General features: G+C 44.6%; 1 protein-coding gene across 1 annotated transcript in view; it reads left to right on the forward strand.

Annotated features, from left to right (window-relative positions):
- LOC147425489 (LL-diaminopimelate aminotransferase, chloroplastic-like) overlaps positions 1-22,722 on the forward strand; it is a 37,591-nt gene that overhangs the window by 13,403 nt on the left and 1,466 nt on the right. The gene's annotated exons all lie outside the window — the stretch shown is intronic.

Below are 22,722 nucleotides of genomic sequence, written 5' to 3' on the forward strand. Positions count from 1 at the left end.
AAAGATCAACCTCAAGAACCTCAAGACCCTCAAGAACCTCAAGGACTCAAGACCCCAAGACCCACAAGAACCCAAGCTCCTCGTAAACTTAAGAACCCACGACTTCAGTGTATGATCATCACCCGAAGCGGAATGGATACTTTGCATGGAGGTGATGGGCATGAAAGTAGCGAAGAAGAATCTCACCACCAAGGAGGTTTTTCGGACCCTCCTCCTTCCCCATCTACGCCACGGATTGTACCAAATCCTATGGAGGCTTTGGTCAAGTCGATGATGGATACGATGGCACAACAACAAGAAGCGAATCGCGTTGCCATGGAGCGTGAACACCAAACCAGACAGGAACCTTGGACCGCGAAGCGCGCTTGGCGGCCGAGGAACGAAAAGAAAGAAAAGCACAAAGAAAGGAGGCGACCAAAGGAAGACGAGCGGCCTTGGAGGCCGAGCGTGAGGCACAGAGAGAACTATGCATGCAAGAGTTGGTCCGACAGGTTCTTGCCTCGAAACCCGAGCCGATCAAAGATGTTGGTGGTTCATCAAGTGGCGCAAGCCGAGATTCGGACTCCAACAACCCAGTCACGGAGAAGTTGACTTTCAGTAAGTATGATGGTAAGATGGATGCTACTATTATTCATTCTTGCAGGAACCATTGTGAAGCTTGGGGACATTGACGAGTCCGTTTTAGCACTTGTGGACCATGGGTCAGAAATCAATCTTATGGCAAAGAGCTTGCATCAAAAAGGGAAATGGCCTATTGATGTGGACCACGGTTGGCAAATTCGAGCTGCCAACATGCTTCCAGGCGATTTAATAGTGCATGTGCAAATGTTAAGGTAACTATTGGGATGTTTGTGATGCACAAAACATTTTTATACAGGAGCATTCATCCTATCCACTCATATTGGGACAGGAGCATTCATCCTATCCACTCATATTGGGACAGCCCCTACATTACGGCTATGCTCATGGAAACAAAGGTGTTAGATGATGGCTTAGCTTATGCAAGGATCCGAAGCAGGGATAGTAAAAGAGATGTTCAATTTTTGATTGTGTGTGTAGATCATGCCAGTAACAAAGATAGCCTACGTGATCATCCATTGCCGAAGATACGCAAAGAGTTTAAAGAACACAGGTTTTCATAGGATTTTCTCGGGGTGCCACTATAGAGTGGGACTATGGTGGTACGGAGGAGAGGAAGCTCTTGCAAAAAGAAACTTTCTCTTCGGGGTTTTTGGGATTAACATCTGAGGGTTCGGTGTCATACAGGAAGTTTAATGAGCTACCTAATTGGGAAAAACAATATTTTCAAGTATTCAAAATGAATTGCAAGGATGTGATGTGCTTGAACCGGATAATGTTATTTCAGGAATCTTTGAAGAGGTCTCCTATGTGGATACTATGTCAGAGCTAGAGGAGATCAAGAAATATAGGTTACAAAGTGGAACGGACATCATTAAAGTGTATTCAATCGACATGTATGAAGAATTAGATATATATGAGGCACTTACACATATAAAGGAGGATTTGGGCGAAGCAGTTGAAGTCCAAGTAGAGACAAAATATAAATCTGTTGCAAAGAAGGTGAGGCCAGTGGCGACACCTTTGCTAAAAGGAAGTGATGGAGTAACAGAGAGCTTCTCGACAGCCTATGCTGAGAGATCCAAAGAACATTGGGCATAAATTCACTCAAGAAACATTTAAGCAGCTGAAGATTGGGGAGGATGTCACAAAAATACGGAAGCGTAAACTGACGTTTAATTGCACTTCAAATACTCAAGAGAATTAGAGGGAGAGAGAAAACTTGACACTCCATTGGGGACCAGAAGATGGGCTGGTCTCCCCCCATAAAGAGAATATCTTTATTACTAAGGGAGAATCTTTACAAGCACAGGAACGGGGCATACGCCCGTCCTCTATTCTTTCTTCTGTTCTGTTCTGACTACTGACTGAGAAAGTATTTCCACTTTCTTTCTGCTTAGGGGATTTCCCCTCTTCTGCGAGACTGGTTGGAAGCTCTCGAAAAGAGAGTCTATCTTCCAAAACAGCTCATCGAAAGCTCTCACAGAGGAGAGTCCATCTTCCGTTATGTGTTGCCTTCATGCTCATTCATTCATGCATCGAACACAAAAGAGAAACAAGCAAAATGCACACGCACATGCTTGCTGTAATTTTCTGCACATAACCTGAAATTCTTACCTGTGCACAACCCTACGCCGAAACACAGGTCTTCTTCGCGATGGAATCGCGCCGAACTTGATGTAGACTTAGGATAAGGAGAGAGAAGAGAATTTCTATGGCTGATCTGCTGAAAACAGCCCTAATCGAGGTGATTAGGGGCTGAAAACAGAGAATTACAGCAGCCGCACTCTGCTAAGAGAGCGTCTACGGCAGCTTCTCGCGATGAAACTTCACCAGAAGGTGTCTATGACTGTGAGATCCCTTGTTCTTGACAATGGGAGCACAAGGCTACCACATATGTCGCAAGGGGCTGCTCTCAAGCTTCAATGGAGGGCTCCACCGCGTAGAGCACGCTCACATTAGGGGGGGTAGGTGCACTGCCATCCCTGAAAATGGGGGAGGGGGGGTTGCTAAATAGCCATCAGGGAGAGGGGGCGCTAGGAAGAGAGAGAGGGTGAGAGTGAGAGTGAGAGTGAGAGAGTTAGTTTGCATTGGTAAGTGTGCCAAGTGGCACACTTACTTTAAAAACTTAAAAACCATTCAACTTTTGACTTTAAAAACTTCTAGTTCATTTATTAAAAATGTGTAACTAACTAACAAATGCTACCAATGATTCTTTTATGAGAACACCAAAGGTCTGCCGGCGCAATGCCGCACTGGCACTGCACCGCCTTTACCTGTTCACACTTGTCCAGCCGCCTGCCCGGGCACGGACCATTAAATTTAATTTAACGAAACTTACCCTAAGGCTTTATTAGCTTTATTAGCCTTAAGGTCACTGTTCTAAGGACCCCATCTCATTCATGTGCTTGTACTGACGCGCGTATTTTTCCTGAGCATAAAATCTGAGGCTACTGCTTACCCCTTTCTGAAGACTCGATTTCTCAATCACTAGGGCTTCAGGGTAATTTTTGCTAAGGTCCCTCTGAGGTGTTGTGGCCCGCATTTAGGCTCACCTGAGGCCTTAGAACTGCTAGGTCTATTCTGGTGTACACACAACTAATTAGATGATTCTGTTCTCGTAAATAAATTAATTATTTACAAAGTCTGACTTAGTTACATCCCTCTTGGTTCTAAACAGTTGACCTCAACTGTAGAGCGTCAACATAACTGTGCAAGATGTCAGGGTAGTCCTTAAGATCGGACTGAGTCATCCACTTTGCATCTAAAGGAGTGTAATTCTTGAACTTGACTAAATAATTTCGATGTAGACTTGAGTTGTCTCTCCCAGTGGTGTATTATCTGTTCAGGTTGAAGGATTTCCTCAGTCTCTTCGACTTCTGGAGGATCTTCTTGTACAGGCGTCACTGGAGGAGGTCCAACATATGATCGGAGGAGACTGACATGAAAAGCATTGTGGATGCGCCAGTTAGAAGGCAAATCCAATCTGAAAGTCACATCATTGACTTTATCTGTAATTTTGAAAGGGCCGTAAAATCTATGGGAAAGTTTGACAACTTTCCCTTTGCCGACCCGCTTTTTCAATCTAGCTTTCTCAAACCGAAGTAGGACATATTGTCCTTTTTCAAGATTGAGATTCCTTCTGTGCTTGTCTGCTTTTCTCTTCTGTTGCTCTTGAGTACGAAGAATCGCTTGCTTTACTTGTTGATGGGCAATATCAATATTGTGCACAAATTCATCTGCGGCGAAGATGTTTTCTTTGGTCACCATAATAGGAAGTAAGAGTGGCTTCCCATAAATAATTTCGAAAGGGGCTTTACCAGTTAAGGAATGTATGGTATTATTATACGCAAACTCAACTATTGGTAAGTACTGTTCCCATTCGGATTGTCGTTCCGAAACATAGCACTTGAGGAGATCTAAAACAGTGGCATTAGCGATTTCGCTTTGACCATCTGTTTGAGGATGATAAGTTGATGAAAAATCAAGCTTAGTTCCCAAGTTTTCGAACAATGCCTGCCAAAATAGACTAGTCATGCGGGGATCTCTGTCGCTCACAATAGTCTTTGGCAATCCATGGTGTTTAAAAATCTGAGCTAGAAATATTCTAGCCATGTGATCAGCTTTGATCGTCTTCTTTACTGGAAGAAAATGGGCTTGCTTACTGAATCTGTCTACTAGAGTCCAGATTGCATCATTTCCATTCTTGGATCGAGGAAGATTCGTAATAAAATCCATGGCAATACTTTCCCATGGCGTGTTAGGCACAGGGAACGGCTGAAGCTTGCCATAAACTTTATGTCTGTCATATTTTACCTTTTGGCAGACTAAACACTCACGTACATGTTTTTCAATGTCCGCACGGAGTGTTGGCCAAAAGAAATACCTTTCAAGGGCACTAGTGGTGGAAGCAATTCCCCGATGCCCGGCATAAGGAGAATTATGTGCTTCATCCATCACCTTTTGTCGTAAGGGCTGAGCTATGCATATTGCTTGTTGACGATAGAGTGTATTATCCCTGATAGAATAAGGTGGCTTTGGGTGACCACCTTGAAGATCTGCCCAAACTGTGGCGAAGTCTGGATCTTGAGGATACATCTCGCTGAGAGATTCTAGTTCCTCATGATAAATTGTTGTTAGTGCATTGATCTTTGGACGCCTGGAGAGAGCATCTGCAACTGCATTCTTTGTTCCAGAAGTGTGTAAAATCTGAAAATGAAACATTGAAAGAAAGTTGGCCCATCTCATCTGCTTTTCTGATAACTTTCTCTGTGTGAGAAAGTAGCGAAGACTTTGATGATCTGTCTTGATAATAAAATCAGCTCCTAATAGATAGTGTTTCCAAATGGAAAGAGCATGAATTACTGCCATTAGCTCTTTTTCGTATATGGAGGCATGCAACTCTGCATCTTTAAGGCGCCGACTTTCATAGGCTATCGCGTGACCCTCTTGGTTCAAAACTGCTCCTACACAATCTCCAGATGCATCGCAGTATACCTCGAAAGGTTTGCGAAGATCAGGGACGATGAGAACAGGTCCGTGACTGAGTAGATACTTAAGCTTTTCGAAAGCTTGTTTTTGTCCAGACCCCCAATGGAATGGAATCCGCTTCTTTGTCAGGTCATGGAGGGGATCTGCTATCGCGGGAAAAGCTCGAATGAATCGCTGATAATAAGAACAGAGGCCAAGGAAACTTCGTACATCATGTACTGTAGTTGGCGTAGGCCATTCTACAATTGCTTGAATCTTATCAGGGTCCATTCTCACATGGTTGTGAGATACTATATGGCCCAAATAGTGGATTTCTTTTAGAAAGAACTCACTCTTCTTAGCATTCACAAATAATTTGTGTTTGCGTAATTCTTCAAACACTATGGCGAGATGCTTATAGTGTTCGTCTTCCGTCTCTGAGAAGATCAAGACGTCATCAAAGAAAACGCCTGTAAAGCTTCTGTATGAGTGGAAGATTCTATCCATCATTCTGTTGAATGTAGTTGGTGCATTAGTGAGCCCAAAAGGCATCACTAGAAATTCATACAACCCGAAGGTTGTTCTAAATGAAGTCTTATGCACATCCTGAGGAGCTATGCGGATTTGATGATAACCGCTCTTCAAGTCTATACGACTAAAGACACTGGCTCCTTGTAACTTATCAAGAATGTCGTCAATCCGAGGGATTGGAAATCGATTCTTGATTGTGATCTTGTTTAGAGATCTATAGTCTATGCACATGCGGAATGTGCCATCCTTTTTCTGTACTAGCAAGACAGGTGAACAATATGGAGAAGTACTAGGCCTTATTAAGCCCTTCTCCAAAAGTTCGTTAACCTGCTTGAGAATTTCCTCTTGCTGCATTAGACTAACTCGATAATGGGGCTGATTTGGAGGAGAACTTCCTGGGATCAAATCAATTGTATGATCCTCAGGTCGCGAAGGTGGGAGTTCATTTGGAAGTTCATCTGCAAAACAATCTTTATATCTTTCTATTAACTTAAGTCTTTTTTGCTCTAAAGAGGAAGAAAGTTGTGAAACAGACACATCTCTCTCTCTTGCAAAAATCAAGTACGTTGAAACACACTTTTTCATTTCTTTCTTGATGGCAATGTGATTGGCGATAGGAATACGCCAATCACCTGCATCTGCAAGTACAAGATACTCCTTTCCTTTATGAGCAAAAGATAAGGTTTTTTGAACATAGTCAGGAATGGGATGCATCTTGTAGTGCCAAGGCATTCCCAAGATAACATCGCATCCTTCAAGTGAAGCTAGTAAGAAAGACTCTTGATCCTTGTAGTCGTCGACCTTTAGATTCAACTTCCCTATGATTGGAGTAGAGTTTGAGTTCTGCCCTTTGAAAGCAGATTGCGCTTGAATAGAGACTCCAAAACGATTGGGCTGCAAGTTCAGGTCGTCAGCTAGCTTGGTAGAGATGAAGTTGTCTGTACTACCAGGGTCAAACAAAATAAGAGCCCGCTGGTTGTTGATACTACCCCATGCTTTGAGAAGAGCTCTTTCTTTTCCATCCTTGGTTGTATTTCCCTGTACATCTGGGACTGTATTGGAAGAGGGTGGTTGTGGAGGTTTGGTTGGACAATCACCCTTCATATGACCAACTTGTCCGCACTTGAAGCATCTTCCTTCACTAATGTAGGTTGCAACTCAGCAGGAGAGAGATATCTCCCTTTCTTGGGCTGATTTGGCTTTGCTTTTGCTTCGGAGGCGGTTCTTTTCTTCTTTTGAGAAGAAGTAGAAGAGGTAGGCTGCTCATGGAGAGCCTTCTGCTTGGCATGGTAAGTGCTTTGCTCCATCTTCCTGGGAGTACCCTTGTCATGTATTCCATCAGCTATGCTGGCTGATTCCTTAAGTATCTGCAAGTTACCTCGAGGGTAAAGCTTCATAGCCTTTTGCAAGGCTTCATGTAAACCTGCTTCAAACTTGCACTTCTTCTCCGAATCGTCAATCTTCTTGAAAGGAGTGACTTTCAAGAGAACGTCCCAAAACCTATCCACATAGCGTGGAACAGTTTCGTTCTCTGATTGTGAAAGTCGATCCCATTCTTTCTTTACCTCTTCCTCATAGTCTGGAGGAAGGAACTGTGCGTAGAACTCCTTCTTGAAGGCAGTCCAATCTTGGGGTTTGCGATCTTCCAGGATAAGGGTTAACCACCAATTGCTGGCGGTGCCTTTCAGGTACAAACTGACATGGTGAAGCTTGGATCTTTCCTTGAAATTCCCTTCTGCAAATGCAACTTCAAATTGGCGGATGAAAGCCAAAGCTTTGTTATTATCACGCCGTCCATTGTAGGTGTCGAATTTCACATCTTTATCTCCCGACTTGAATGTTTTCTGCCTATGGTGTTTCTTCTTATGGTGCTCCTTCTTTCTATGCTTAGACTCCTTATGGACAGGAGTCCTTTCCCTTGAATGCACTTCTTGCTGCGACGGATCGTCGAGAAACATGTCTTCCGGAGCAACTATGTCATCCAGATCCTTCATGAAAGAGAACTGAGGGGAATCAGGGGGATCCTGCTCTTGAACTTTTGGATTAAACCGCACATGACGTTCTGGAGGTTTCTTCTGCCTCTCGTGCATGCGAGAGGTTCCAATCAAAGGATCTTTCCTTGGTTGTGGCACCTTTGGGTTCTGCGGGATTTCTCCCGATCCCATGGGCATTTTCTCCTTCCCTTTTTCAAGAGTATGGAGAATCTTTTGGACTTCTGGATGGGAGAGAGCTTTATGCAACTCTTCCACCTGCTGTTGAAGGAGAGAGAACTCTATCGCGCGTCCTCCCATTTCTGCAGTTTGCCAAGAGTCGTCAATCCCTTCAGGAAGAGAGAGAGGACCTTGCTCTGATACCACTGTCACAAAAATACGGAAGCGTAAATTGACGTTTAATTGCACTTCAAATACTCAAGAGAATTAGAGGGAGAGAGAAAACTTGACACTCCATTGGGGACCAGAAGATGGGTTGGTCCCCCCCCATAAAAAGAATATCTTTATTACTAAGGGAGAATCTTTACAAGCACAGGAACGGGGCATACGCCCGTCCTCTATTCTTTCTTCTGTTCTGTTTTGACTACTGACTGAGAAAGTGTTTCCACTTTCTTTCTGCTTAGGGAATTTCACCTCTTCTGCGAGACTGGTTGGAAGCTCTCGAAAAGAGAGTCTATCTTCCAAAACAGCTCATCGGAAGCTCTCACAGAGGAGAGTCCATCTTCCGTTATGTGTTGCCTTCATGCTCATTCATTCATGCATCGAACACAAAAGAGAAACAAGCAAAATGCACACGCACATGCTTGCTGTAATTTTCTGCACATAACCTGAAATTCTTACTTGTGCACACCCCTACGCCGAAACAGAGGTCTTCTTCGCGATGGAATCGCGCCAAACTTGATGTAGACTTAGGATAAGGAGAGAGAAGAGAATTTCTATGGCTGATCTGCTGAAAACAGCCCTAATCGAGGTGATTAGGGGCTGAAAACAGAGAATTACAGCAGCCGCACTCTGCTAAGAGAGCGTCTACGGCAGCTTCTCGCGATGAAACTTCACCAGAAGGTGTCTATGACTGTGAGATCCCTTGTTCTTGACAATGGGAGCACAAGGCTACCACATATGTCGCAAGGGGCTGCTCTCAAGCTTCAATGGAGGGCTCCACCGAGTAGAGCACGCTCACATTAGGGGGGGTAGGTGCACTGCCATCCCTGAAAATGGGGGAGGGGGGGCTCCTAAATAGCCATCAGGGAGAGGGGGCGCTAGGAAGAGAGAGAGAGTGAGAGTGAGAGAGTTAGTTTGCATTGGTAAGTGTGCCAAGTGGCACACTTACTTTAAAAACTTAAAAACCATTCAACTTTTGACTTTAAAAACTTCTAGTTCATTAATTAAAAATGTGCAACTAACTAACAAATGCTACCAATGATTCTTTTATGAGAACACCAAAGGTCTGCCGGCGCAATGCCGCACTGGCACTGCACCGCCTTTACCTGTTCACACTTGTCCAGCCGCCTGCCCGGGCACGGACCGTTAAATTTAATTTAACGAAACTTACCCTAAGGCTTTATTAGCTTTATTAGCCTTAGGGTCACTGTTCTAAGGACTCCATCTCATTCATGTGCTTGTACTGACGCGCGTATTTTTCGTGAGCATAAAATCTGAGGCTACTGCTTACCCCTTTCTGAAGACCCGATTTCCCACTCACTAGGGCTTCAGGGTAATTTCTGCTAAGGTCCCTCTGAGGTGTTGTGGCCCGCATTTAGGCTCACCTGAGGCCTTAGAACTGCTAGGTCTATTCTGGTGTACACACAACTAATTAGATGATTCTGTTCTCGTAAATAAATTAATTATTTACAAAGTCTGACTTAGTTACAGAGGATGATTTCCTTACTAAAGAGGAGATCAAATGCTTTCGAGAGATGCTGGGAAATCATGGTAAAGCCTTTGCTTTTGAGCCTGATGAGATTGGTTGTGCAGATCCAAATGTTGTTTCTCCTATGGATATATTTACTGTTCCTCACATGCCATGGAGCTTACGTCCTATCCCAGTACCTAAGGCTCACTTGCCAAAGCTTATTGATTTGCTTAATGAGAAGATACGGATGGGTATTTTGGAACCATCATGCGCACCATACTCCAATCGTGGTTCACTGTTTCGAAGAAGAATGGTATCCTAAGGTTTATTCAGGACATGCAATCAGTCAATAAGGTAACAATCCGAGGTACATGTGAATTGTGGATGAGTTTGTTGAAGCCTTTGTAGGTAGATCTATCTACTCCATGGGTGATCTTTACACGGGATATGATCAGTTTCAGTTTTCTTTGGAGAGCAGGGATCTTACTACAATGCATATACCTCTCGGTTTGGTAAGGATGTGCACTCTACCACAGGGTGCTACTAATTCTGTAGCTCATATGATGAATGGTATGAAGAAGGTGCTGAGAGATTTTATTCCTCATGTTACTATGCCTTTCCTTGATGATCTGTTGATCAAGGGATGCGAATAAGGGTTCAAAGATGAGGTAAAAGATCAGAGGGGGTGTCAACACTTTGTTGCTCAACATGTTGCTAACTGTGATGTCATTTTATCCAGGCTTGAAGAAGCTAACTTGACACTTTCAGGTCAAAAATCAATTTTTGGTGCTAAAGAGGTTTTAATTGTGGGACATATGTGTGGTCCAGATGGGAGACGACCGAGTCCAACTAAAGTTGAATCTATACGAAAGATGAAAGAAACATGCACATCGGTTACAAAGGTTCGAAGGTGCATGTGTTTTTTATCGTATTTGACTGCCACACTATGCTCATGTTGCAGAGGTACTTTATCAATTGCTAAGGAAGGGTAGAAGGTTTGTATGGGAAGAAGCTCATATGATGCCGTCAAAAGATTGAAGAAGATGCTTCTCGAGGCTCCTACCTTGAGAAAGGTTGACCATAAGTGTGGAAGGCCAGTGATCTTAACTGTGAACACTAGCCCAAAAGGTATTGGGTGGGCTATAGGTCAAGATGATGAAGATGGTCACAGGTATGCAGTCCAATTTGGAGCAAAAGTGCTTAATGCTCGTCAAAGAGGTTACTCACAGGTTAAGAGAGAACTTTGGGGTGTTGCTACTACCCTAAGGTTTGACAAAGAATATTTCATAGGTGCTTTAGTTGTGGTAGAAACAGATTGTTTGCCATTGATAGGAATGATAGCAAATTGCTCTACTCCGGACATTGCAATGTTGCGATAAATAGCTTTATTAAGTCTCTTAATCCTGAGTTTTGTCATATTGTAGGCAGAGGTAACCCAGTTACAGATATGTTGTCAAGAGCCAAGTATGAAGATGAAGAGGAGATGCTTACCACCAGTAAAGAGACGTAGAGGTTGAAGGGAAGAGAGGCCGCTTCAGGAAGAGATAACCCAGTGAAGAGATGTAGACGTCGAAGGGAAGCTTAAAGTTCTACACCTCTTCTCATTTACATGCAATCTGTGGTACTGTCCGTGTTTTTGAAGTCTTTTCTGAAGAGATGTACGATGGAGAATGGATTTTGATAAGCCGCTACCTCAACACTCTTACCAAGCAAGAGGAATGGAGTGATCAAGAGTACAAGAGGATCAGGAAAAGGCTTATGGCTACTTTTTAAGAGATGGTCATTTGTGGAAGCAGCCAAAGGCATTCAAGAGGGGTACCACAACGGGTTGTTTGTGATAAAGCAACTCAACAACAAGTGATTAAAGAGTTTCATGAAAGCTTATGTGTTGGACACAGAGGGGTATGGGCAACTTTCGTCAAAATCAAGGACCTCTATTGGTGAAAAGGAATGTATAAAGATGTTTCTCAGTTTGTGGAGACTTGTTTAGTGTGCCATCAATATTCTAATGTACGGCATCGAGATGGATTACATACTACTTATCCACTAGCTATGTATTACAAGTGGATAGTGGATTTGATTACAATGCCAGTGGGGGTTTTGCAGATGAGGTATATTGTTCTTGCTAGAGAAGATCTCACTAATCAGGTTGAAGGAAAGAGAGGCCACTTGGTTGGTAGTAGGCCTCATGTTTCTTGGGGTCCCATGGCAGAGGGTCCAACACGCACTCTAGGTAACTGGCTTCAGTTCTCAGGTTTGCCAGAGGAGTTATAGAGCATCCAGCTTGCAGGGCATGAGAGGGGTGTAGAGCATGTGTTAGGACATCACAAAGGCAGTACCAGCTGAGTGGTTCACACCTCTAGAGACAGCAACTCCCAGATGGATGGGGACCTCCACGCGACTGGAGCTCCTCATCGCAATTCGAGCTTGCTCAGAGACTATACCCTCCGTGTTCTTCGAGATACAGGGCGAGAGTCGACTACACAGTCTCAGTAGAGGCTCCACAGGTTGCAGTGTTGTTTTCAAAGGATCCAAGTAGTGGGCATCTGCGGGAGGACTTGTGTCATCGATCCTGACCCAACAGCTCTTGAGATTGGCCATTGGAGGCTTTGGGCTTGGGAGAGCTGCACGAGTGCAGTGGGATCCTGGAGAGTGGTTTTGGAGGGACCGTTTCTCCTCAGCCGACCATCCAGGAGTCCCTTTCTTTCAGTACACTGCTCAACTGGGACGTCACATACTGATAGCACGGAGAGAAGCTTGTCCTGCTGCAACACCTCATTGGTAGGAGGAGGGTCTCACAACTGAGTTCTTGTCAGCCTTTTGGGCGAGATTGTGGGACGCCAGACAGCCGCGTCCAATCACTTTGTTCCAATGGCTAGTTGCACATAGAGCTATAGCAATGGGAAGCTGGCTAGTACATAGTGGCCTTTCGACAGCATGCGCAACTTGTGACCATCCTTTGGAGAGTCAACGTCATTGTCTGTGGGACTGCCCTATGGCACAGTAGGTTTGGCTTTGGGTCCTTTGGTTGATGCCAGCTCTTTCCATAGCACGATAGTACACTTGGGGGGAAGTTGCTTGGGTCCACTCTCACGGGCCCTGCACTAGAGTTTGAGCTATCCTCTACCAGCAGGATGATAGTGATACAGGGGGGTCGACCTACAGTCCAGCGTGCTACAGAGCTTACCCCCACAGGAGTGGTGCAGTGAGAGAGAGGTGTGTTGGGAGCTTGTTTGTGGCTTGACACTCTGGTTCATTTGGCTGGCCCCCGCTGCTGTCGCATCTTCGAGGCTCGCCTTGTGCCACTAGCGGAGAGTGTTCGAGATTTTTGGTTGGAGTTGATCCATTCTCTCAGGGGACACTTCGAGAGATTTCAGGGCAGCTCCGATCACATGTGGGAGCACAGAGAGGAGTTCCTTCGACTCTGGCGCCCTGGGCCTTTCTTCACCATGGTTCGGGGTGAGCTCAGATGGCACTACCGTCCTCCTGTGAGGATTTTCCCTCCTCCCATCTCTTGATTTAGCCCTCATTGTACGTATGCTGTTTTTTCATTGGGAGAGTCTCCCCTTATGGTTGATGTAGCCCTCTCTAGTAGAAGTGGTGTAGCCCTATGGGCAATTTCATTAACTAATAGAAGGATCTTTTTCTCGGAAAAAAAAAATTCAGGTTCAAGGGAGAGCTTTGCGTACAAAGGCTACAAGTGCTGTATGCAAATTTTTGCTTGAAGATGTATTTCTTGGTATGAATGTACTGGTAAATAGAGGAGAACTGGACGCAGATGAAGCTCATGAGTTCTTTGTTCGCTTGGGCATCAAACCTTTTGCTTTATGGGTTGATCGCACTACGCATAGCTCTGTTACAAGTTATATGCCATTTGAATTGATGCATGGACAGAAGCCCATTATGCCTACAGAGGAGGCGGTTATGTCTTGGACTATAATGCCATGGGAAGTAGGTATGTCTACAAAAGATTTACTTGCTTTGCGTATTCACCAACTTGAGAGGCGTCAAGAAGATATTGAGCAAGCCAAAAAAAAACCCAAGGAGGCAAGTTTGAAGAATAAAGCAACATTTGATGAGAAGCATAGGCTATGGCCTTATGCTATCAAAGATGGAGATTGGGTACTCGTTTATGACAGTAGCTTGGAAAACCAATACTCTGCTATGCGGAAGATTGGTAGGTTGAATCTTGTGTTGTGCGGACTGCACAAGAGGAGAGCTACTTCACTCCTTTGTCATAGATTGCCTAGATTGAATAAATTCACTAATTTCTCCTTGAGATTTTAGGGGTAGTGATAGGCTGACAGTATTTGCGGAATGATTTTATGAAAATATGTGCATTGAATTGGAAATTTTCTTGATTGAATTGAAGACATGTGCTGTTTCACGTGTATATTCCTAGAGACATGTAGAGAAAGATGAAATGTCTGTAGCATTTTGTCTGGTGAATGGTTCGAACTTAGTGCATCTAAAATCTGTTAGAGGTTAGCGAGATCTGGATATTATGGCTAAGTGAATAAGAACCGAATTAGATTCTCGTGCATCGTGATTTCTATCAAGATGAGAGGATTGGATATTGTTGTGAGTGCATCAAGAGATGAGGTAAATGCATTGTGATCTAGGTGCATCAAGAATTCTGGACGAGATGAGATGGCATGGAGTGCATGCCAAGGGAGAGAGAGATTGCCTAGTGCCGAATTTAGCAACAGATGGGGACGCTTGATTTTTCTACTGGCTTTTTTTAATAGTGGCTGCCCACTTACTAGATGGGCGGTTAGACACTTTTTGAAAAGGTGTGAACCCGCCAAAACTCAATAAAAACTTATAAGCTGAAAATTAAGCTTACACAATCACAACTCAGGCGTCCTTGGATGCAGTCTCATGCATAGATGCAATGCTAACATAGACTCCTTTGCGGGAAAGCATCTGCTTTCCCAAAAAGCACTCAAAAAGTAACTTGCTTTTGAGAAAGCAACTGCATTTCCTCAAAGCTTATTCATAACTAAGCTTCATTCAAGTGGCTGTCTCATCTCTTATGCACAACTCTAAATCAATTCGGAACCTCATTATTATGGCATATTTCCTTTTCGATGCTCTTGTGACCCACCGTGTTACGCATCAAGAATACCCATCATTTAGTCCGAACTTACGAAACAGCTCCTTCACAATGCTCTATGTCACCCATCCCATGATCCACATCAGAGATGTGCATTTCGGATTGTCGAATACTCTTTCTCAATGCTCTTTGTCACCCGTTTGATGTGACACATCAAAAGTATTCGTTCTTGGTGGCCTACAGATATTCACGTTCACAGTGTTCTCGTCATTCCTTTGAATGACGCATTAAAAATATTTATACTCGGATGTCTCAAGCGAGAGAACCTCACTTATTTTTGACTTTTTTTTCCGAGAAAGAGATCCTTCTATTAGTCAATGAAACTGCCTATAGGGCTACAACCACCTCTACTAGAGAGGGCTACAACAAACAGAAGGGGAGACTCTCCCAATGAAAAAACAGCATATGTACAATGAGGCTAAATAAGGCGATGTGAGGAGGGAAAATCCACACAGGTGGATGGTAGTGCCATCTGAGCACACCTTGGACCATGGTGAAGAAAGGCCCAGGGTGCTAGAGTCGAAGGAATGCCTCTCTACGCTCCCGCATGTGGTCAAAGCTGCCCTGGAGTCTCTCGAACTGTCCCCTGAGAGTATGGATCAGCTCTAGCCAAAAATCTCGAACAGTCTTTGTTGGTGGCACAAGGCGAGCCTCAAAGATGCTGAAGCAGTGGGCCTGCCAGATGAACCAGAGTGTCAAGCCACAGACGACCAACACTCCTCTCTCTCACTGCACCACTTCTGTGGAGTAAACTCTGTAGCAAGCTGTGGAGTGTAGGTCGACTCTCCTGTATCGCTATCATCCTGTTGGTGGAGGATAGCTCAAACTGTAATGCCGGGCTACAACCTCCAATGGCCTGTCTCAAGAGCTGCTAGGTTAGGATCTATGACACAAGTCCTCCCACATATGCCCACAACTCGGATCCTCTGAAAACAACACTCTACAACCTGTGGGGCCTCTATTGAGACTCTGTGTAAACGGCCCTCACCCTGTAACTCGAAAAACATGGAAGGTACAGTCTCTGAGCAAACCCGAACTGTGATGAGGACCTCCAATCGCATGAAGGCCCCCATCCATCTGGGCGTTGCTGACTCGAGAGGTGTAAGCCACTCAACTGGTACTACCTCTGTGATGTCCTCGCACATGCTCTCATCATTCATGCCCTGTAGCTGGATGCTCTGAAGCTCCTCTGAGAAACCTGAGAACTATAGCTAGTCACCTAAAGTGCGTGCTGGACCCTTTGCCATGGAATCCAAAGAAACCTGAGGCCTACTACCAACCAAGTGGCCCCTCTAAGTGCTGACCATGGGGTTCCAAACAAGGGGTTGTCTCAAGCGCTCCTTCGTGCGCTCCTCCGTGCAAGTAGGCTAGTGTTGCCCCAGGCCTCTCCGCAGCTGCTCCTAGGATCGAAGAAGGCTCCCAGCAAAACGGCCCTCTAGTCTCCTGCTCAGGCCCACTCTGCGCATCTCTGTGAAAATCCACCTGGTGGAAGGTCTCCAAGGAGCCTCTATCCTGAGGCACTCTAGCTCTAAGCCGCTGAAGCAAAAACTCCTTCCAAGGCTTCTCCCTTGGAAGCAGTCCTTTGACAACAAACTTCTCAAGAAGGGCTCTGCTCTGTTGTGCTGGGTCTATGATCCCCCCCCCCCCCCCCCCCCGGGGAAAGGTAGAGTGATGACTTGCCAGGCCACTTTGGCCCGGGCTATCTGAGTGTCGCGCCGTGACCAAAGGAAATTCTTGATCAGCCTCTCTACCTGGCTACTGATGCAGGAGTTCGAAGAGATCGAATAAGATGTAATGTACCACATAGTAGCCAACAACACCTGGTTGGCCACTACAACTGTGCTTGCCAAAGAAAGTCGTGCCGAACTCCAATGTAGCAACTTCCTCTTGATGGACAAGAGGAGGGGAGCAATCAGTTGCTTAGGAGACAAGTCCAAACCAATCTGACAGCCCAAGTAACGAACTGCAGTCCTTGGGGGGATCCATCTGAAACCCTCACCGGGCAGCCAATCAGGCGTAGGAGCATTGCCAATCGAGAAACCACTGCCTTCCTCCAGTTGATCAGTGCGCCTGATGCACAACAAAAGGTCTCAAGGGCCTGTTCACACCTGTGTAGGTTGGCCTCCTGGCCCTCAAGTACAAAGATGAGTCGTCTGTAAACTCAGCATCCAGTAGCTCATCGCCTAGAATAGGAAGGGCTAAGCCACGTAAACCAACCTAATGTGAATCCAAAAATCTGCTCATTGCCTCAGCATAGAACAGAAAGAGGAAGGGGGCAAGAGGGCAGCCTTGTCTCACCGAACGTGTGAGCATGAACCGATCTCCTCTACCTCCTGCCAAAAGCACCTGACTGTGTGCACGTTTGTAAAGAGCTGACACACCTCTAATCCAGGCATCTGAGAGGCCCATCCTATGAAGAGTACCCTCCAAAAAGTCCCAGTCAACTCTATTGTAGGCCTTCTCAAAATCGAGAAGAAAGTATCACCATATCCTCACCACAGAGGCGCGCAGGGCAGATGCCTCCCCAAAAGTAAAGATGTTGTCAAGGATACTGCGCTCCTTGACAAAACCTGTCTTGGTCCCATGTATAATGCTCTCTAGAAGTGGCTGAATCCTCAAACTCAGAGCCTTGGCAAGAATTTGGTAGGCTGAGTTAAGGAGGGTGATGGGATGCCACTGCCGAATCTCATCCAAGGAGCCACCCTCCTTGGGAATGAGGTAAATCAAGCCCTCACTCATACTGTCAGGCATCTCTCCTGTGTGTAAGATGTACTGAAAAGGGCTACAGAGGTCTGAGACAAACAAGTCCCAATACTCTTAAGAAAAAACTGGGAGTCAAACCATCCTCAGGGGAAGTGCTCTGAGGGCCACGTGGAGCTCCTCTAGCTGATGAGGTAGCTCAAGCCTCTGGCGCATCTCCTCAGTCACAAGACAAGGCAAACCTGCTCTCTGTATGCATCCTGACGCTCTGACTGAGGCTCTACTGACAACAAGTCACGGTGAAAGTCAATAGCAACTTGCATGTATGTCCTCTGGCACTGAAGCAATTGACATGTCAGGCCTCCTCAATTGGCTGACATTGGCGTGCGCATGCCGGGGTCCCACTATCTCAAAGAACGCCCCCGTAACTCTGTGACTTTGTCACCCACCTGGGTCCACTGAGATGCCTGTCGATGGAAAGCAAACTCATGACGCCTCTCCTCTATGCTGGCAAGCTCCTAGCGAGCCTGCTGCAATTGCTCCTCCAACCATGGACTGTATGGGTGCTGCTCATGCATCCTTTGCAGGGAAGCAATGCCCCGTCGAAGACGTTGTTGCTCCTCTCTCGCTACAGCCAGGCGGGCTATAGATTCCTGAAGAAAGAAGCAGTTACAATAAAAAGCCTTTAAAACTCAAAAGCTTCTGGTCCAAAAGCAAAGCCAAAAAGCTGCCAGCGTAAATCACGAGAATCCGTACAGCCTGCCATGTCATCAGCCAGCGCAATTTTCAGAAATCTGCCACGCAAATCTCATCACTATCAAGTTCACATCTTTTCTCACAATTCATGCAGACATGCCAATAACCATCCCCACAAGACACTACATTTACAAAGCATGTATCCCACAAACCAATCACACTGAGCTCTCAGATGCAAACAATCAAGTTAGTCATCTCATGTAGCCCGGAATTGTTGATGCACATAGATCACTGTAACAAACTGCTGACGTGTCAAAGCCTAAAGAATGGAGCCAACTTACAGATGCCGGCCGAGGGGCCTAAACCCTAAGAAGAACAAGTAACAGAAGAAGTGTCACAAAGTGATGAGGTGGTTGCCCGAGAGCAGAAAACCCTAACCCTAATTTCTGCAAGAAACCCTAACTTTTGAAACCCTAATTTTGGAAACCCTAACCCTAAAACCTGCAAACCTTAATTCTGGAAACCCTAACCCTAAAACTGCAGAAACCCTAACCCTAACCCTAACCCTAAGCATGGAATTAGCAACAGACTTTTAGGGAAATATCAAAATTTTAGGAACTTTTTTTTTTGGTGCGAGCTTTTCATATCTGATGCTTTTTGGCCTTTGGCCTATAAATATGGGCGCTCTTTGGCACTTTATAGCACGCAGATTGCAGAGGAGGTGCTCCTCGGCCATCTTACTTTGCGAATCATCAATAAAGAAAGAATTACCGAAAGGGGCACTTGTCTTTTGGGCTAGTCTATCAGTGCATCTGGAAGCGGAATTGGTCGGCTTCGTGTCGATTCTTCTTCTTCTTCTTCTCTCTCTCTCTCTCTCTCTCTCTCTATTCAAGTTCAGTTGCTGTAGTTTTTACTCGTGTGTTGCTATTGATTTCTCGCTGGGGTGTCCAAGCCTACTACATAATCACTTCCGTTGAGGGATCGGACGGGAACACAGAGACAACTTCAATTTGCAAAACTCTTGAACACTTTATCACTTCAAACAACTTGAAACAATTGAAGTGTAATAAAGAGTGAAGGCGGAGAGAGAGAGTAGATGTTAGAGCAGCATGCCCTTTGCACAGTTAGTGGCCGTGAACTCCCACTGTCGGCGCCCTTGTTCGGGTCTTTCTTTATTAGTTGAACTCGTCTCGTACAAGGAGTCGGAGGGTTGAAATTTGAGAGTTGGTGCTGATGCAATCACGCGGCGTCAATCTGCAAGTTTAATAGGCCTAGAGTTCCTGCAACAGAAGAAAAGCGCCAATTCTTTTTATATTGCTATTATAACTTCACTTTAGAGAGAGAAAATCACCAGATTTTAGAGAGAACCACGGATTTTAGAGAAAATCTGCAATAGAGAGAGAAAATCAGCAGATTTTAGAGAGAGAAAACCTATGCGTGTAAAAGATTCTTGCTTTGACAAAGAGAGTGGCATGGACCACCTTTTTAGAGAGAGTTTGTGATGGGCTAAACGAACGCAATGATCAGTTGCATGTATGACCTTGACATAGAAACCTTAACCCTAAAACCTATCACATACTGCCCTCTAAAATCAAAGCAATCATCCTCGATCATAGGATATAGCAAAAGAAAAAGAAAGTGATGTCTACACTTCTTAACATTTACACAATGTTTACCCAAAATAAGTCCCTCGAGTGATCATTCAGTCATGCATACTTGTGCAATGATGGCAATGTGCATAAAAGGGTAAGCTAGCTACAGGCATCTCGAGTGTGTTAGAAAATCTGTCGTGTGGCTAGGATCATAGCCAATGCCTATAAAAGGACATTGGATCATGCGTGGATGCCGATTGCACACTCAAGATCGTCATCATCATAATCATAATCATCATTTGTCATAAATTCATACAAATTTCATATAACAAAATTCATGGTTCATGTTTGCAACCCAAAAATTATAGGATTCATTCCTAAGCTGACGTCTCTCCAAGATCTGCTGGTGTACTCAAGTCCAACAATAACTCTTTGTTTTTGTGCTTCAGTTGGATAGTTTGTTCTCTTGCCTTCAGAGCTTTGACGTGAAGGGGATTACGAGAAATGGTAGGAGGAAGAGGAGTGAATCTGAGAATTTGGTTGAGGGATAGGAAGGGTAACAGGAGGATTAAGAGGACCCATGTAGTTGTGCAAAGCCTCCAAATCAATCCGATCATCAGTTGGATTCGCTTTTGTTGTTCAGCGAGTTACTTCAATTGTGGCACCACATATTGAGCATGGGTCCACTCTAGATGCTTCTGAGTACGACTCGGTGGATTTTCGGCTTGTCAGTTTTGATGATCTCCATGTTCTCCTTCCATGTTGTTAGGACTGTGGTTCGGTTTGCAGAGGGCAAGGGAGTAGCTGAAGCTCTAATACCACTGTAATCACTTCCGGCGAAGGATCGGACGAGAACACAAAGACAACTACAATCTGCAAAACTTTCGAGCACTATATCACTTAAAACAACTTGAAATAGTTGAACTGTAACAAACACACACACACACACACACACACACACACACACACACACACAGAGAGAGAGAGAGAGAGAGAGAGAGAGAGAGAGAGAGAGAGAGAGAGAGAGAGAGAGAGAGAGAGAGAGAGAGAGAGAGAGAGAGAGAGAGAGAGAGAGAGAGATGAAATGAAATGTTATATTAACGTCTTCAAAAGGCCAGAATGACCTATGAGACCAAACTGATACAAAAGTGGTGAATCTGTTACAATGTCTGGGTACCTTAGTACTAAAGTACTAAGTGTGAAAATAAATGTGAATGTGAAAAACTAAATACAAAGTATTATATACACCATTTACACTCATCGGGGAGATGTTATCAACAACTGAAATTCCCTTATTGATGATTTTTAAGGGAAGTGTGCTTCTGCATCTTGGTCGTGGTGGTCTCGATTTCCTAAGCTCAATTGCCCTGTCAATGAGGGTGCCTTTGGTATGAATGTGGGTACTCCTTTGTGCTGGCTGCTGGCCTCTTGCTTCTCCTTCCACTCCTGCTTCTCTCGATCCGAAGGAATCTGTGATCTGCTTCTGAGGCCGTAGTGCTCTTTGTCTTCTCATTAGATTATCCCTATGCCGATGTAGTTCCAGTAGGTACAAGCCTAAGCATCTTTGATCTTGGTATTGCATGACTCTATCTAGAGGTCCAAAGCCTTCTTTAAATAGGCAATGGAAACGTCCACGTATGTCATAGTATACGGTGCAATGGCATATGTAGTGTAATTCTGTCTCCGGCTCCATTCCGTATAACTTGCAAATTCTGCTCTCAGGTGGGACTCCCCTAAATCTGCCAAATTCAATTTCCAGCTGGTGTGAGGATGTACGAATTTGACCAATAGCACATCTCAAACCATGAGATAGTTGGGTATCCATGTAGCTCGGGCGAATCACAAATCCATCTTCAGATAGCTGTAGGAAGTTTTCTTTGTAGTCGGTCATCTTCGTGCCCAATTCTTGTGGGAGAGAGACGCCCCTTCACATAGTTGGTGGGCTCGGCCGAACTGCCATTGTTAGCGCCCTTCTCGTACAAAGAGTCGGAGGGTTGAAATCCGAGAGTTGGTGCTCATGCAATCACGCTACATCAAGCTCCGAGTTCTGTGTATGCAAGTGATGCCCTAGAGGGTTGCTTCTATAGGGCCAGAGGACTTGCAACAATAGCAGATCCCCAAAAAGCAAGCCCCCCCCCCCTTCCCCTGAAAAAGAGAAGAAAAGTGCTTTTCTTTTATAATGCTATTTTAATTCTGTTTTAGAGAGAGAAAACTCGTTTTAGAGAGAAAATCTATAACAAGAGAAAATTAGAATCTCAAGTTTAAAGAGAAAATTTAACAAATTCTAGAGAGAGAAAATCAATGTGCGTATAGGATTTCAACTCTAACAAAGAGATGGACCACCTTTTTAGAGAGAGAGTCAATGACTGGCCAAACAAACGCAATGATCAGTTGCATCTATGACCTTGATGCAAAAACGCTAACCCTAAAACCGGTCACTTCGCATCTATGACCTCGATGCAAAAATTCTAACCCTAAAACCGTTTAGATCGCATCTATACACTTTCTACATGCATCATTTATGCATATCTAAGGTTTTTCAAAAACCTCCCAAAGCATCCACGACAGTTCTTGGGGTGTCCCACATCATTTCTCAGAAACATGATCCAATGTCATCACGTTTGTATAGTCTCGGGAATTTTCAGCAATCCTGCCATGATTCACAGGCAGTTGGAGTGGGAGCCAGGTGTTTGGGTTCTGGTTGCTCTCGGCTCTTCACTGCTGCTCTGCTTCTCTCTGGTCAGGTCAGTAGTGCCACGTCACCAAGTTGTGACAGATCCAAGAGCATAAGTCAGTAATTTTAGAATGAATGAATACTGATGGATACTCATTGATTGTAAAAATGAAGCCCGAGAGCCTAGAGGTCACTTATATATGTGTATAATGACTTTGGTGTGGGAAATGGGAGCCCCTAACAATGAACCAGATTTGGGGCTAGGAGAGGGTGCCAGAGCTAATAAATGTGTGACATCTTAAACAATGGAGCAAATAGACTAGATTTGGTCTAACTAGCTAAAAAATAGTCCATGACAAAATAATGGACCAGAGTGCATGTGCAAGGGCAAAGTGGCCATACTACCATGAGATGCAACCTAAGACACTGCCTCTGGTGATGACATATCTCCATAGAGAATATGTATAATAGAATGAGACTGTCCATTATGTTCTATCTTGTATCTTTATACTCTGCTCTTT

The sequence above is a fragment of the Adiantum capillus-veneris genome, chromosome 25, assembly GCF_014529385.1.
Source record: "Adiantum capillus-veneris isolate H3 chromosome 25, ASM1452938v2, whole genome shotgun sequence".
In the NCBI taxonomy this organism is placed as follows: Eukaryota; Viridiplantae; Streptophyta; class Polypodiopsida; order Polypodiales; family Pteridaceae; genus Adiantum; species Adiantum capillus-veneris.